The following is a 14,027-nucleotide window of genomic DNA, read 5'->3' on the forward strand; positions in this document are numbered from 1 at the left end:
CGACAGTCCCTGTCCCTGGCTGGAGTGGGGGGAGGGAACACTGAGGAAGGGGAACCCTGCAGTGCAGGAGCAGGGAGGAAGCAGTTCCTGGGTGCATTGAGAAGGGAGTATAAAAGGTGGGCACCATCTTAGTTCAGTGCAGAGAAGTCTGAGCAGAAGTGGCAGGGAGCAGGGGCTCTGCATGAGCTCTGCTCCGGAGGCGGGCCTAGTAACAGAGGCCCAGGCCTGCAAGAGGGAGAAGGAAGGAAGAGGAGCGGAGAAGGCTCCAGGAACGAGGAATGAAGGGATCCCAGGGGTGCGGACGGGCGAGTCGCCACCGCACGCCCGAATCCACCTGCGTGGAGGGGTCAGGCCAAAGGGGGAGACCGGTCCCCGAACTAGTGGAGGCAGGAAACGACTCTCAGCTAGAAACCGGAGGCTCTGACATTTTATGTGGCGCAGCCCCTTGCTCCACCCGCTAGGAAGGCACCACATAGGGTCAGGGAAACTGGCGCCAAGTTTACCAAGAGGAGGCCCGAGGCAGCCGGACAGAAGTGTTGGTAAGAAAGGCCAGACAAAGGACACACAAAGGGGGTCCTGTGAAGTGCTCCAAAGTTATCTGGGAGTTGTCTGAGCCCCTCACCTGGTGAGCACAGTACGACGTGGGCAGCCGTTACCTGCAGACGTGGTCTGGATAATAAGAACTGTGAGTAAAGGCCCTGAACTGCATCACTGACTCCGTGTCGTTACTGCTGCTGCCCTGCACCATCACCCCCATCCTCCGCATACACTGCCCTGAGGCTATACTCCTCCCGTGGGGAGTTATGCTACGCTCTGCTGCACCCACAACACCAGCCTTAGCGGTCTGCCCTGTAGCGGCGGTTCACTCTGACCGCAATCCACGGGTGGCGTAGTCGGACATTTAAACATCAAAACCACATAAATAGTTCCGCCACTGGTTTGACCGCCCTGAGCCACGGAACCGGATCGCCGCCACGAAGACTACAACCACCAGCATCCACCAAAAAGGGTCCGGCTCCGGGTGTCCCAAGGCCCAGGGGGTGCGTCAGAACATTTTCATCACCTTTCACAATCACCAATGGGACAAGGCAGGGATGTCCTCTGTCCCCTCTCTTATACATCCTAGTGACGGAGCACCTGCTCTCATCAATTCGCCATAACCCCAATATTAGGTGGATTGAGGTGGGAGGCACCGAGTACAAGTGCTCTCTATTTGCTGATGATGTCCTAGTATATATCACTCAATCACATATATCCATCCATGCTGTTATGGCTGAAATAGATCACTTTGTTACATGGTAAAATTTTAAAATCAATGCAGCGAAGTCTGAGGCCCTCGATGTCTCCCTCCCCAAATCCATATAGGATTCCATCCAGTCCAACTTTCCCTTTGCCTGGCCCTCACAGGGTATCAAATACTTAGGAATTCCTATTCATAGAGACCTCTCCCATCTATGTTATCTTAATTTTGGGCCCTTTATTGAACAATTCCATACAGACCACGGTTGGCAAGTTAGAACTGTAAGATTCACTACGTGAACCACTGGTGTTTTGTGGAAAAGCACATGTACACCGCGTTCCAAATTATTATACAAAAAGTGTTTAGGAGTGATAAGGGAAGAATTTGTTTGTTTGTCAGTTAAACTCATTGATGGTGATGTGTGTCAGGGCTCTTTAGATCACTGTAAGCAATTGCAGACACCAGTGCTAATTAGTTTGGCAGGTGTGTCCAATGAAAGGCAAGACTACTTAAGAAGGCTCTCTCACATTATTAAGCAGCCTACATTTTCTGCCAAAATGGGAAAGAAAAAGGATGTGTCGGCTGCTGAGAAGCAACAAATTGTGGAGTGTTTAGGTCAAGGCATGACTACAATCAACATTGTGCGATGATCAGGATGAAGTGTCTTGGCAATCAAGAAGTATGTAGCTGATTCACAGTACACACGTGTGCGTGCTGATAAGGGCAAATTGAGGACTCTTTCCTACAGGCAATTACGTCAGGTTGAAAGAGCAGCGGCAAAAAAGCCTTGTCATAGCAGCAGACAAGTTTTTGAAGCTGCTTGTGCCCCCAACGTCCCCCGAACAACAAGATGCAGGGTCCTTCAGAGGTTTGCAGCTGTGCATGCGCCATCCTGTCGACCTCCTCTATCCACTTCACACAAGCAGAAACGGCTCCAGTGGGCCAAACATTACATGAAGACTGATTTCAAAACTGTTTTGTTCACGGATGAGTGCCGTGCAGCGCTCGATGGTCCAGATGAATGGAGTGGAGGATGGCTGGTTGATGGCACCCCACGCAAACACGGCTACAGCGCCAACAAGGAGGAGGTGGAGTAATGTTTTGGGCTGGAATCATGGGGAGAGAGATTGTCGGCCCCTTTAGGATCCCTGAAGGCGCTAAAGATGAACTCCATAATGTATGTGGATTTTCTCAAACAGCACTTCCTGCCATGGTTCAAGAAGAAGAACCGTGTATTTCACAGCAAGATCATTTTTCTGCATGATAATGCACCATCTCATGCTGCACATAAAACATCTGCATCTCTGGGTGATATGGGCATAAAATGGGACAAACTTATGGTGTGACCCCCATGCTCCCCTGACCTCTACCCCATTCAGAACCTTTGGAGCATCATTAAAAGGAGTGTCTATGATGGCGGGAGGCAGTTCACATCTAAGCAACAGCTCTGGGAGGGTATTCTGTCCTCATGCAAAACAATTGAAGCAGAAACCATCCAAAACCTGACAAATTCAATGGGCGAGAGAGTTCAGAAGCTCCTTTCGAACAAGGGGTCCTATGTGAAAATGTAACATCACCTAGAATAAAGTTTTGAGTTGAAAACTGTTTGATTTCAGTTTCTAACAACCTGCTAATGCTTATAATTTCAAAAATGACCATTTTTTTGGTCTTTATTAAAATGAAAAGGTTGATCGAAAAGTTTGGGGGATCTAAGAGTGTGGCAACCCAGTAGTCATGATTACTTCGAATTCTGACAATATGAGGGTCATGCTGCAGGTAGTGCAGCAAGAAGGCACTTATGTGTCTTGCGCATCTCGGAGCCCCAAAATTATTTTCCGGGCTAGATGCAGCTAAAAATTATTTTTAATTTTAAATCTGGTGAAGCTTATTATAGATGGCCTAATAGGATCAGTGCTGCACACTGCTACAAAGCCCAAATTATTTTCCAGTCAAGATACAGATAAACATGATTAGTAATTTGAAAGCTTAAAACGGTTGGTAGGGTGATTTTAACCAATCATCAAGCTTTTACTCTCCCCAGGATGACACAGGGGTAGAAAAGTCGTTTCGGATCCATGATTTGTTCATCTTTATGAACGTGAGTCTGTCTACATTATCAGTGGAGAGCCGCGTGCGCTTATCTGTCAGCACACCACCAGCAGCGCTGAACACACGTTCAGACAGAACGCTGGCTGCGGGGCATGACAAGATCTCCAAGGCGTAAGTGGCTAGCTCCGGCCATTTATCCAGATTGGAAGCCCAAAAAGAGCAAGGGTCCAGTGACACCGTCGTGGCTTCAATGTTTACTTGGAGATACTCCTGTACCATCGTCTCTAGGCGTTGACTATGTGTCAGACTTCTTGTCTCCTGTGGCCTTGCAAAGGATGGGCTAAAAAAGTGGTGAAATGATTCCGCAAAATTGATGTTACCAGCAGATACTGTGGTTCTGTTACGGTTTGAGTGCTGAACACTTGACGGTCCCACAGTTGGCAAGTTGGAACTGTGAGATTCACTACGTGCACCACTGGTATTTTGTGGAAAAGCACATGTAAGATTCTGCAACAGTCTCTGCTGATACTCCTGCATGCGTGCATCCCTTTCTATGGCAGGAATAATTTCTGCAAATTTACTTTTGTACCGGGGATCTAACAGTGTGGCAACCCAGTAGTCAGGATTATTTCTAATTCTCACAATTCGAGGGTCATGTTGCAGGTAGTGCAGCAAGAAGGCACTCATGTGTGTTGCGCATCCAGGAGCACCAAGTCCCTGTTGTGTTGGTGGCGAGGTAACAATCATGCTTCCTTCCTCTGTCCTCTCCCCCCAACCTCGCACAACAGAAATGTGATCAAGGTCTCCCTCATCTGATGAGTCTTCCATCAGTTCGTCCTCCACTTCTTCCTGGGCTCCTGCACCTTCCTCACTAGTTTGGCTGCTACCATGCGCCCTGGTAAAATCATCTCCCCCACCCTCACATGCCTGCCGCCTTGGTGCTGCCGACCGTCTGGACCTTGCAGATGTTAGCCCTTCCGCATACAACTCCTCCTCCTCTACTTCCTCCACCTCCTCTTGTGCCACCACCTGACTCCGAATTCTGTTTAACATGTGCTCCAGCATGTAAATCACCGGAATAGTCATGCTGATAATGGCATCGTCAGCACTAAACATCTTCGTCGCCATTTCAAAACTGTGCAGAAGGGTGCATAGGTCCCTGATCTGAGACCACTCCTCCAGCGTGATTTGCCCCACCTCTGAATCTCGTTGGCCCAGGCTATACGTCAGAACGTATTGCACCAGGGCTTGTCGGTGCTGCCACAGTCGCTGCAACATGTGCAGAGTTGAATTCCACCGGGTAGGCACATCGCATTTTAGCCGGTGAAGTGGCAGGCCCAACGACTTCTGTAGAGATGTAAGTCGCTGAGCTGCGGGATGCGAACGGCGGAAGTGAGCACACAGCGACCGTGCCCTCTGCAGAAGGCCATCTAGTCTGGGATAGTGGGCTAGAAATTGCTGGACAACCAGGTTCAACACGTGAGCCATACAAGGCACGTGTGTGACATTGCCCCGGCGAAGGGCCGCACCCAGGTTTGCAGCATTGTCGCACACGGCCTTCCCTGGTTTCAGGTCCAGTGGAGACAACCATTCATGAAATTGGTTCTCCAGAGCTGACCACAACTCCTCAGCTGTGTGACTCACATTTCCCAGACATTTCAATGTAAAAACCGCCTGATGACGTTGAGCCCTACTGCCAGCATAGTAAGGAGGTGTGCAGGATCCCTTCTGCGCAGTTAGAAAGCTTGTGGCATGACCAGACAGGCTTTGGGTGCAGGTGGAAGACCGAGAGGAGGTTGAGGAGGCAGAAGCAGTGGAGGAAAAATGACATAAAGAGGATTGACGCACAACTCGTGGGGACGGCAAGACTTGGACAGCAGCCCCTTGTCCTGCTGTCACCATAGTTACCCAGTGCCCAGTCAGCGACATGTAACGCCCCTGTCCATGCCTACTCGTCCAAGTGTCTGTGGTGAAATGCACCCTGTCACACACAGAGTTTCTCAAAGAAGCGGTGATGTTGTGTGCGACATGCTGGTGGAGCGCAGGCACACCTTTCTTTGAGAAGTAGTGCCGACTGGGCATCTGGTACTGGGGCACTGCGACGGACATAAGGTCTCGAAAATCCTCTGTGTCCACCAGGCGGAAAGGCAGCATTTCTGTAGCCAAGAGCTTGCAGATGGTGAAATTCAACCTCTTAGCTTTCTCATGGCTAGGAGGAAATGGTCATTTACTTGTCCACATCTGAGGGACCGAGGGCTGGCTATTGTGCTTAGACGGGGTTGATAAGGGTGTCCCCGGCAAACTGCCGGTCTGTGAGGAAGATGCAGGCGGACATGTTAGGTTGCCTTGATCCAAAGGTGGTGCTATCGATGTCGGACAGCGCTCAACACCAGCTGGTGTTACCACCTCCAAAGAAAATGATGACCTGCCAATCACGCTGGCTGTTGCGGGTAAAGAGGTGGCAGGTCTGCGCCCCAAAACAGGTGTGACTGCTGTCCCCCCAGTCACAGAGGATGAAGAGGCCGCGGATGCACAAGATATGGCAGACGGTGGTTGGCCCGGCCGGCTAGACCGCATTGTAGCACACTGAGCTTCCCACTGCAACTTATGCTTCATGTCCATGTGCCGGTTCATGCATGAAGTACTCAAACTATGTATTTTTTGGCCTCTACTTAGCTTTTGCTGACAAATGTTACAGATAACACGAGTTGGGTCATCTTTATCGATCTGAAAAAATGCCCAGGCTATGCAAGGCTTAGCACCCATGCGACCTGAAGAGCCACCACGACTTGTGGTGAGAGGCAGAGTTGTGTTTGAGGATGCAGTTGTTGACGTGCTTCCAGTACTACGTCTCTGTCCAGGAAGGCGCAACCTGACCTCGTCGTCACTAGCATCTTCCTCCACCTCCTCTGCTGACCTCATCTCTTGGCTGACTGTGGGTTGACAATAAGTGGGATCTCCGACCTCATCATCATCACCCTGTGCGTTATCACACCCGTCGTCCTCAGAGCCAACCTGTTCCTGCCCTGACAAAAAACTAAAGTTGTCGCTCCAATCAGGTATTTGAGTCTTATCATCGTCTTCCTCATTGTCTCCACCAACAGGAGTTACAGTTTGGGAATGAGGGTCTACATTATGGTCAGAACCTTCTGCGTCTGGTCCTGGATCCGACTCATAAAGATTCTGGGCATCAGTGCAGATCATTTCCTCGTCTGGATTCACAGAAGCGCTGGAGTCGACCTCTGATTCCCAGGCTATAGTATGAGTAAACAGCTCTGCAGACTCAACCATCTGTTCTACCTCATACTCAGACGGGCAGCTGGAGATTTGGGAGCTGTGAGGAAGCAAGTGCGATTTGGGTGACACCTTTGAGGACTGGAGTATTTGTGATGTTGAAGTTGATGTGGAGGAGAGCCCACTTAAAGGAGCACTTGATATCCATTGAAGCACCTGCTGTTTTTGTGCCTCATCTGGAATTTGTAGCGATTGGCGTGGCCGTAAGAAAGGGATCTTATCACATTGTCCGCTAAAAGAAGTAGACATTTTAGTTTGGCTGGAAGATGGTCTTTCTTCTGCACCTACCCCACGGACACAACCTTTTTTCCCCTTCCCAACACGCCTATTCCCCTTTCCACCAGCAGCAGGCCTTTTTCCACTCATTTTGGTGGTTAACTAATTCACAACTCTGGAGTTGTTTGCACAAAAAAACAATGGATGGTAACCGAGCAGAGCTGAGTGGCCAAACTGTGGTATTAGGCCAAAACTATTGGCTGGGTTAGATGCAGAAAAAAATTATTTTTAATTTGCAACCTGATGGAGGTCAGTATAGATGGACTAATAGACCAAGTCCCACACACTGCTAGAAGCCCAAATATTTTTTCAGAGCTAGATGCAGAAAAAAATTATTTTTAATTTGCAACCTGATGGAGGTCAGTATAGATGGACTAATAGACCAAGTCCCACACACTGCTAGAAGCCCAAATATTTTTTCAGAGCTAAATGAAGAAAAAAATTATTTTTAATTTGCAACCTGATGGAGGTCAGTATAGATAGACTAATAGACCAAGTCCCACACACTGCTAGAAGCCCAAATATTTTTTGAGAGCTAGATGCAGAAAAAAATTATTTTTAATTTGCAACCTGATGGAGGTCAGTATAGATGGACTAATAGACCAAGTCCCACACACTGCTAGAAGCCCAAATATTTTTTCAGAGCTAGATGCAGAAAAAAATTATTTTTAATTTGCAACCTGATGGAGGTCAGTATAGATGGACTAATAGAACAAGTCCCACACGCTGCTAGAAGCCCAAATATTTTTTCAGAGATAAATGAAGAAAAAAATTATTTTTAATTTGCAACCTGATGGAGGTCAGTATAGATGGACTAATAGACCAAGTCCCACACACTGCTAGAAGCCCAAATATTTTTTCAGAGCTAGATGCAGAAAAAAATTATTTTTAATTTGCAACCTGATGGAGGTCAGTATAGATGGACTAATAGAACAAGTCCCACACGCTGCTAGAAGCCCAAATATTTTTTCAGAGATAAATGAAGAAAAAAATTATTTTTAATTTGCAACCTGATGGAGGTCAGTATAGATGGACTAATAGAACAAGTCCCACACACTGCTAGAAGCCCAAATATTTTTTCAGAGCTAGATGCAGAAAAAAATTATATTCAGTTTGCAACCTGATGGAGGTCAGTATAGATGGACTAATAGAATGATGCTATGCCCAAAAGGTTTTACTTCACTAGGTGCAGTAAAAAAATTGGTATTCTATACACAGGTGGTATATCTTGCAACACAGATAGGCTACTCCACTGACTAACACACTCTGCAATAGGCCAAAAAGGATTAGCTTTGCTAGATTCAGCCAAATGCTGTGAAAAAAACTTGCACAGCACTGGCACAGACCTGCCTGGCAAAAACTGATAGGAACTGATGTAACCTAGTCCTGAAAAGGACTCCAATTACAATTAGTCTTTACTCCCACAATCTATCTATTTAAGAGCACAGACCTGCCTGATAAAAGTCGTAGGAAATGCTGTAACCTAGTCCTTAAAAGGACTGCAATCACAACTATTCCCTACTCCCAAGCTATCTGTATATTTGTGCGAAAATTGGCTTGAAATTAACAAGGTATAGCGCACACAGCAACAGCGGTGCCGTCTAACACGCAGCTGCAGCAGTGAGAAAATGGTGGCGACGGGGAAAATGGCTTGGTCTTATAGGGCAAGGACATGTGACATACACTGCCAATGACACATGCCCTTGCTTGTGTGAAAAAAAGCACTTCGCTCCGTGTGTGCGCTGCTGATAGGCTGACAGATTGCACCTCCCCACTGCAAATGCGGGAAAGAGAAAAAAAAATGGAGATCTTCATTGTTCCTGCAGAGATCCATCCCCTGCCCCTCCCCCCGCCCCGCTGTACACTCAAACTGCGTATTAACATTAATTTTCATCATTACTGAGAAAAAATCCAGTTATGATTTTGGTGCACGAACAGTTATCAAACATAACCTCGAACAGCCGAATTTTTCTCAAATTGTTCGTGTTCGCCGACCGGCTCGAACACCGCCCAAAACAGCTCGAATTTGAGATTGGCGAACAGTTCGAGTAGAACAACGCTCATCTCTAGTCATAAATCAGCAGAGAGGACCTAAGAAAAAGACAAAATAAAGGGTTAGAAATAGAACTGTGCTCACTGTTGGTTCTCAGTTAACTCACTCTGTAGCAAGCAAAACGGACCATTTTTTTACACTTGTTTGGACTCGACCAAAAGGACAGAAGTATCATCATTTTTTTATTACGTTGTCTCATATGGGGGTAAAAAGTACTGCAACTTTAAGTAAGTTTTTTTTTATTATTATTTTTTATATTTTTAATTGTATCTTTATTTAATTAACTTAATTTATTTTGTTTTTGTGTTTTTGTTGTAATTTGTCTTCAAAAAGCTTTTCTTTTTTTCTTTATATATTGTATTTTGTTTTTATTTAATTAACAAATTTATTGCAACTGGTCTGCAAAAAAAAGGAGTCTTTTTTTTCTATTTGTATGTCTAATTGTATTTTTATTCAATTAACTTTTTTATTTTTTTTATTGTAGTTTATCTCTAAAAAGAACAGGGAAGTAATCAGACTGTGTTCACACTACCATTTTTAGGTTGCCGTCATAAGTACTTGTATTTTTTACAGCAAAAATTAACAAACCAGAGCACGTACCGATGTAAATTTTGGAAATATGTAGTACCATAAAACATGAAAAATATGGTTTGGGGTTTTTTAGGATGCAAAATACCGTATTAATTTTTTACACTTGTTTAAATTCAGACAAAAGTGTCAGCATTTTTTATTTTTTCTCATATGGGGTAAAAATTACTGCAACTTTTGAAGTAGTTTTTTTCTCATTTTTGTTTTATTTGTATTTTAAATTGTATCTTCTTTATTTAACTTATTTATTTTGTATTTTATTGCTATTTATCTCCAAAAAGCTTTTCTTTTTTTTCTTTGTATTTTTTTTTTTTGCTTTTACTTAATTAACTAATTTGTTTTATTACAACTAGTCTGCAAAAAAAAAAGTATTTCCTTTTTTCTATTTGTATTTTTATTTAACTATTTTTTTTTTTTTTTTTAGTGTAATTTATCTCTAAAAAGATCAGGGAAGTAATTAGACTATGTTCACACTACCATTGTTAGGACTTTTTCATGAGTCTGGATATTTCCGGTATTGGAAAAATGAGTACCGGAGATATCAATGTATGTGTGTCCGTGTGTATGATACGTGTGGCAACTGTGTACCACCCGTGTGCCGCATCAGTATCACACGTACCGGCGCCTGGGAATCAGCGGTACAGTTAGTGCTGTCCCTAAGGGCCCAGAGTAAACGCTGCCCTCATCATTGTCCCCTGCTTGTGCTGTGATTAACGCCAGCAGGGAACAATGTTGAGAGTATTAGTCTGCTCCCGCTGTCTCCTAGTGTAAAATTATGAATGAAATAAAAAAATCATTATACTCACCTGTCCGAAGATTAAATAAGTGTCCCACGCTGTAATCCATCTGACCGCACACACTGAGGAGCAAACAATGACTTGCTGCAGCGAGCAGGCCCCTGACCTGTGCTGAACTTAGTTAGTGACAGCACACCACTCAGTGAGCTCAGCGCAGTTCAGGGGCCCACTCACTGGAGTGAGTCATTCTCTGCTCCTCAGCGTGTGTGGTCGCCTCAAGCCACCACAGACGCTGATGCAGAATTATCGGTCAGATGGATTACAGCGTGGGACAGTATGTTGGACAGGTGAGTATTCTGGTTGCTTTTTTTATTTGTTTTTGTTTTTTTTACAGTGGACAATGGCTTCAGGGAATTAGGTGTAAAGGTGAGTATAATGTTTTTTTTAAATTTTATTCTTATTTCACTCTTGCTGGACACAGCGGGGACAGAATACTACTGTCAACATTGTCCCCTGCTGTCACTGATTGCAGCGCAAGCAGGGGACAATGATGACAGATGCCTGCAGCACCCAGTGGTTGGGAACAGCACAAACTGTACAGCTGATTCCCAGGCGCCGGTACATGTCACACTGATGACACACGGATGTCATCAGTGTGCACATGTGGGGGACGTTTTGCAGCCCGTGCTGTGGGTAAAAAACTGACACGTCAGAGTGTTTTGCCCACGGACACACGGTCCATGGAAACACACTGACATGTGTGCAGACCCATAGATTTGAATGGGTCTACGTGTGTCAGTGTCTCCAGTACGTGTGGAAATGGACACCACATGTACTCAAAACACGGACGTGTGAAAGAGCCCTTAGGTTGCTGTCATAAGTGGAAAACCAAATCTTACATTTTTTTTTACGGATACATTTTTTTTCTTCTTTTTTAGGGGGGGGGATGGAGTTAAAGCCTTTTTTTAGGTGGCGTTTTTCTCAATTTTTGACAACTTTTTTTAAGCAATGAACAAAATGCAAGCATTTTCTGATCCTTTTTTTTTTTTAGGTGACTTGTGGAGCGGACATGCTCCAGAATAACACCTGGAAATAAAAAAAAACACAGTGTGAACATTGTCTTAAATGCTTCAATACCGCTTCAGGAAACTCCCCAAAGAAGGAGCGTTTCCTGAAGAGGCTTGCACTAGAAAAATGGTCATTTTTAACAGTCTCAAAAAATAATAATAAAAATAATAATTTCAATGTTGAAGCAAATCCCTCCTTGGGGAATTAGATGGTAGAAAAAAAGGAAATCACCAAAGCAAAGTGGTTGCCAATAGCAACCAATCAGAGTGCTTCTTTCATTTTTTAGAGACCCTTTGTAGAATGGTAGCAGCGACCTGATTGGTTGTTACAGTCAATGGCTTCTCTTCCTCTTTCCTCGGTGTCAACAAACAACCGGAGTCTAATCTGATCTGAGGAAAGTGAACTGAAAAAATGTATCCCGAAATATCATCAGATAACAACATTTTTCCTTCATTTACATCGCTCCTTCACTAATCATTACGTCCTGCACATATTTTATTCATGTAGATGACCGAATACTGATAGTGGGGCCGTGGCCTAAGAGTGGTAGTAGCCATGGATACCTAAGCTACTGCAATGGGGTAAATGACGTAGCGAATCAGAAGAACTATACTATATTTCTAATTGGAGGTATTTGCTATTATTATTACACCTACTACATATTGGGATAGGATCTTGGAGATGAAAATACCCCTTTAAAGAATTTTTCCAACCAAAAAAAAGAAACATTTATCACTTAGTCTCTGTTCTTATCGGCCCAATTTTTGCTTTTGAAAGGTTTTCTTTCTCCTCTTCTTGTTTTTTTCTTTCGGGATGAGGTGACAGGAAAAAATTCCAAGTGAGATAAAATGATTAAAAAAACGCAATTTCAAGTTTTTTTTATTTATTTATTTTTTTGGGGGAGGGGAGGGTGATTTTTACTGCCAGTACTGTGCAGTAAAAAATAACCTGATAACCTGATTCTCTGGGTTCACGGAAATACCAAATTTGTATAGCTTTAGTGGCTTAAAAAAAATTCAGAAAAAAATAGGTTGCGTCAACATTTTTCAGTGTTCAGTAAGTTTTTTATTTTTACATCATCGAAGATGTGCAATTTTTTTTGTGTGCTGAGCTGAAGTTTTGAATGATACAATTTCAGGATACATACAAGGCTTGTATTGCTTTTTATTGAGGTTTTTCTTAAGGACAGAGCGGCAAACCCCCCCCAAAAAAACGGCAATTCTGGCATTTTAATTTTTTTTTTATATTTTGCGTTTATCGTATAAGTTAAATAACTTTTTTTTTGTGTTTAGATTGGACTTTTATTCACACTGCAATGCCGAAAATGCTTATGTATTTTTTTGTATTTTTTTTACTTTATTTTTAACTAGGGAAAAGTGGAGTGATCTGAATTTGTGTGTGTGTGTTTGTGCATATATATGAATCCCACCTTTTCCATATTTTTTTTTCTTCTAAAATTAAAAAAAAATAAATTAATCCATTAAAAAGTAAATGCAAAACGACACATTTTTTAATGTTGAGGGAGAGGAGCTTTACCTCCGCTAGACTGACATTGGCATTCATGATAGATCCAGATATATTCTTATTATCATGGTTGTCATGGGAGGGTGTGACGCCTCGCAAGCCCTGCCCTGGGAAGATGGGGTACTCGGAGCCGGGTCAGATGTTGAGAAGGGGGGATGCAGTCGTGGCCTTGACCCGTTCCATGCCCAGGGCCGTCACATTGAAAATGATGTTAGGGCTATCCGGGTTGAGTGGTAATTGTCGACTATGCCACCTGTGGTGTCTGGTGAAGAGCCACCAGCGCCGCTACAGTCCGCTGAGGCCCGGTGTTTTGGCGGCTAAAGTTCTCGCTGCTCCCCACAGGCGGAGAGCGGCCTCAGGGCAGGCAAACAGGATGAAGGGGGGTAGTAGTGTGGGAGTACGGGCACCGTGTCGCGTGGTATGGCGCGTAATGAACAGTCCGGAGGCCAAAGGGATGAATTTCCAAGGCTTTACTCACAGTTCTCATAAGCAGCGCAAGGCTTCTCCCTGCTCCTCGCGGAGTCCTGCGGCCACCAGGGACGAGCGTCCGACTACCTCCGAGGAAGTCCAGTGCTTGGTAGCGTCCCTACACCAGAGTGTTCCTGCACTACAGACTTTACCCCTTCCCGTCTGTGCGTGTGTAAATAGGCCGGGTCTCCCTCTGAGCTCCTCTCAGGTGCATGGCTCGGGTGGCAATTCCTCTCCATCCTAAACCCGGCGGGATCCTCAGGGCCTAACCAGGCTTTCCTGTCCAGGACGTAGAGTACGAGGTCGGGTGTCGGTACCCCTCTTGCAGCCGGAATCCCTCTGAATAGATCAGGTAGGAGAGGACAGGTGGCGTACTCCGCTCCGTCTGCATCCTCCGCGGGACCCATTTGCTAGGGAGCCACACTCTAAAGCTCCCGGGCCTTCTTGATCCTGGTCCTTGGTCGGGTTGAGACATTCCTTGTCTGCAACCTCCCTCTCGTCCCATAAATCGGGGTATGAGGGCTGTGTCCCATGCCGGTGCAGGCCCACACAGGATCTGCGCTCCCGGAGGGAAGTCACATCACACACAGTTCATGACAGCACAGTACGACCACTTGACAGACACACTGTCAGAGACCACACAGGTCTGATGATCCAACAGAAGACCGGACAGAAGGACCAAAAAAGAACCAAGATCAAAGATGGCATTCTATTAAATATGAAATTAGAA

This window comes from Phyllobates terribilis, unplaced genomic scaffold, assembly GCF_046119375.1.
Source record: "Phyllobates terribilis strain yellow unplaced genomic scaffold, ASM4611937v1 Scaffold_13__5_contigs__length_258822181, whole genome shotgun sequence".
Lineage (NCBI taxonomy): Eukaryota > Metazoa > Chordata > Amphibia > Anura > Dendrobatidae > Phyllobates > Phyllobates terribilis.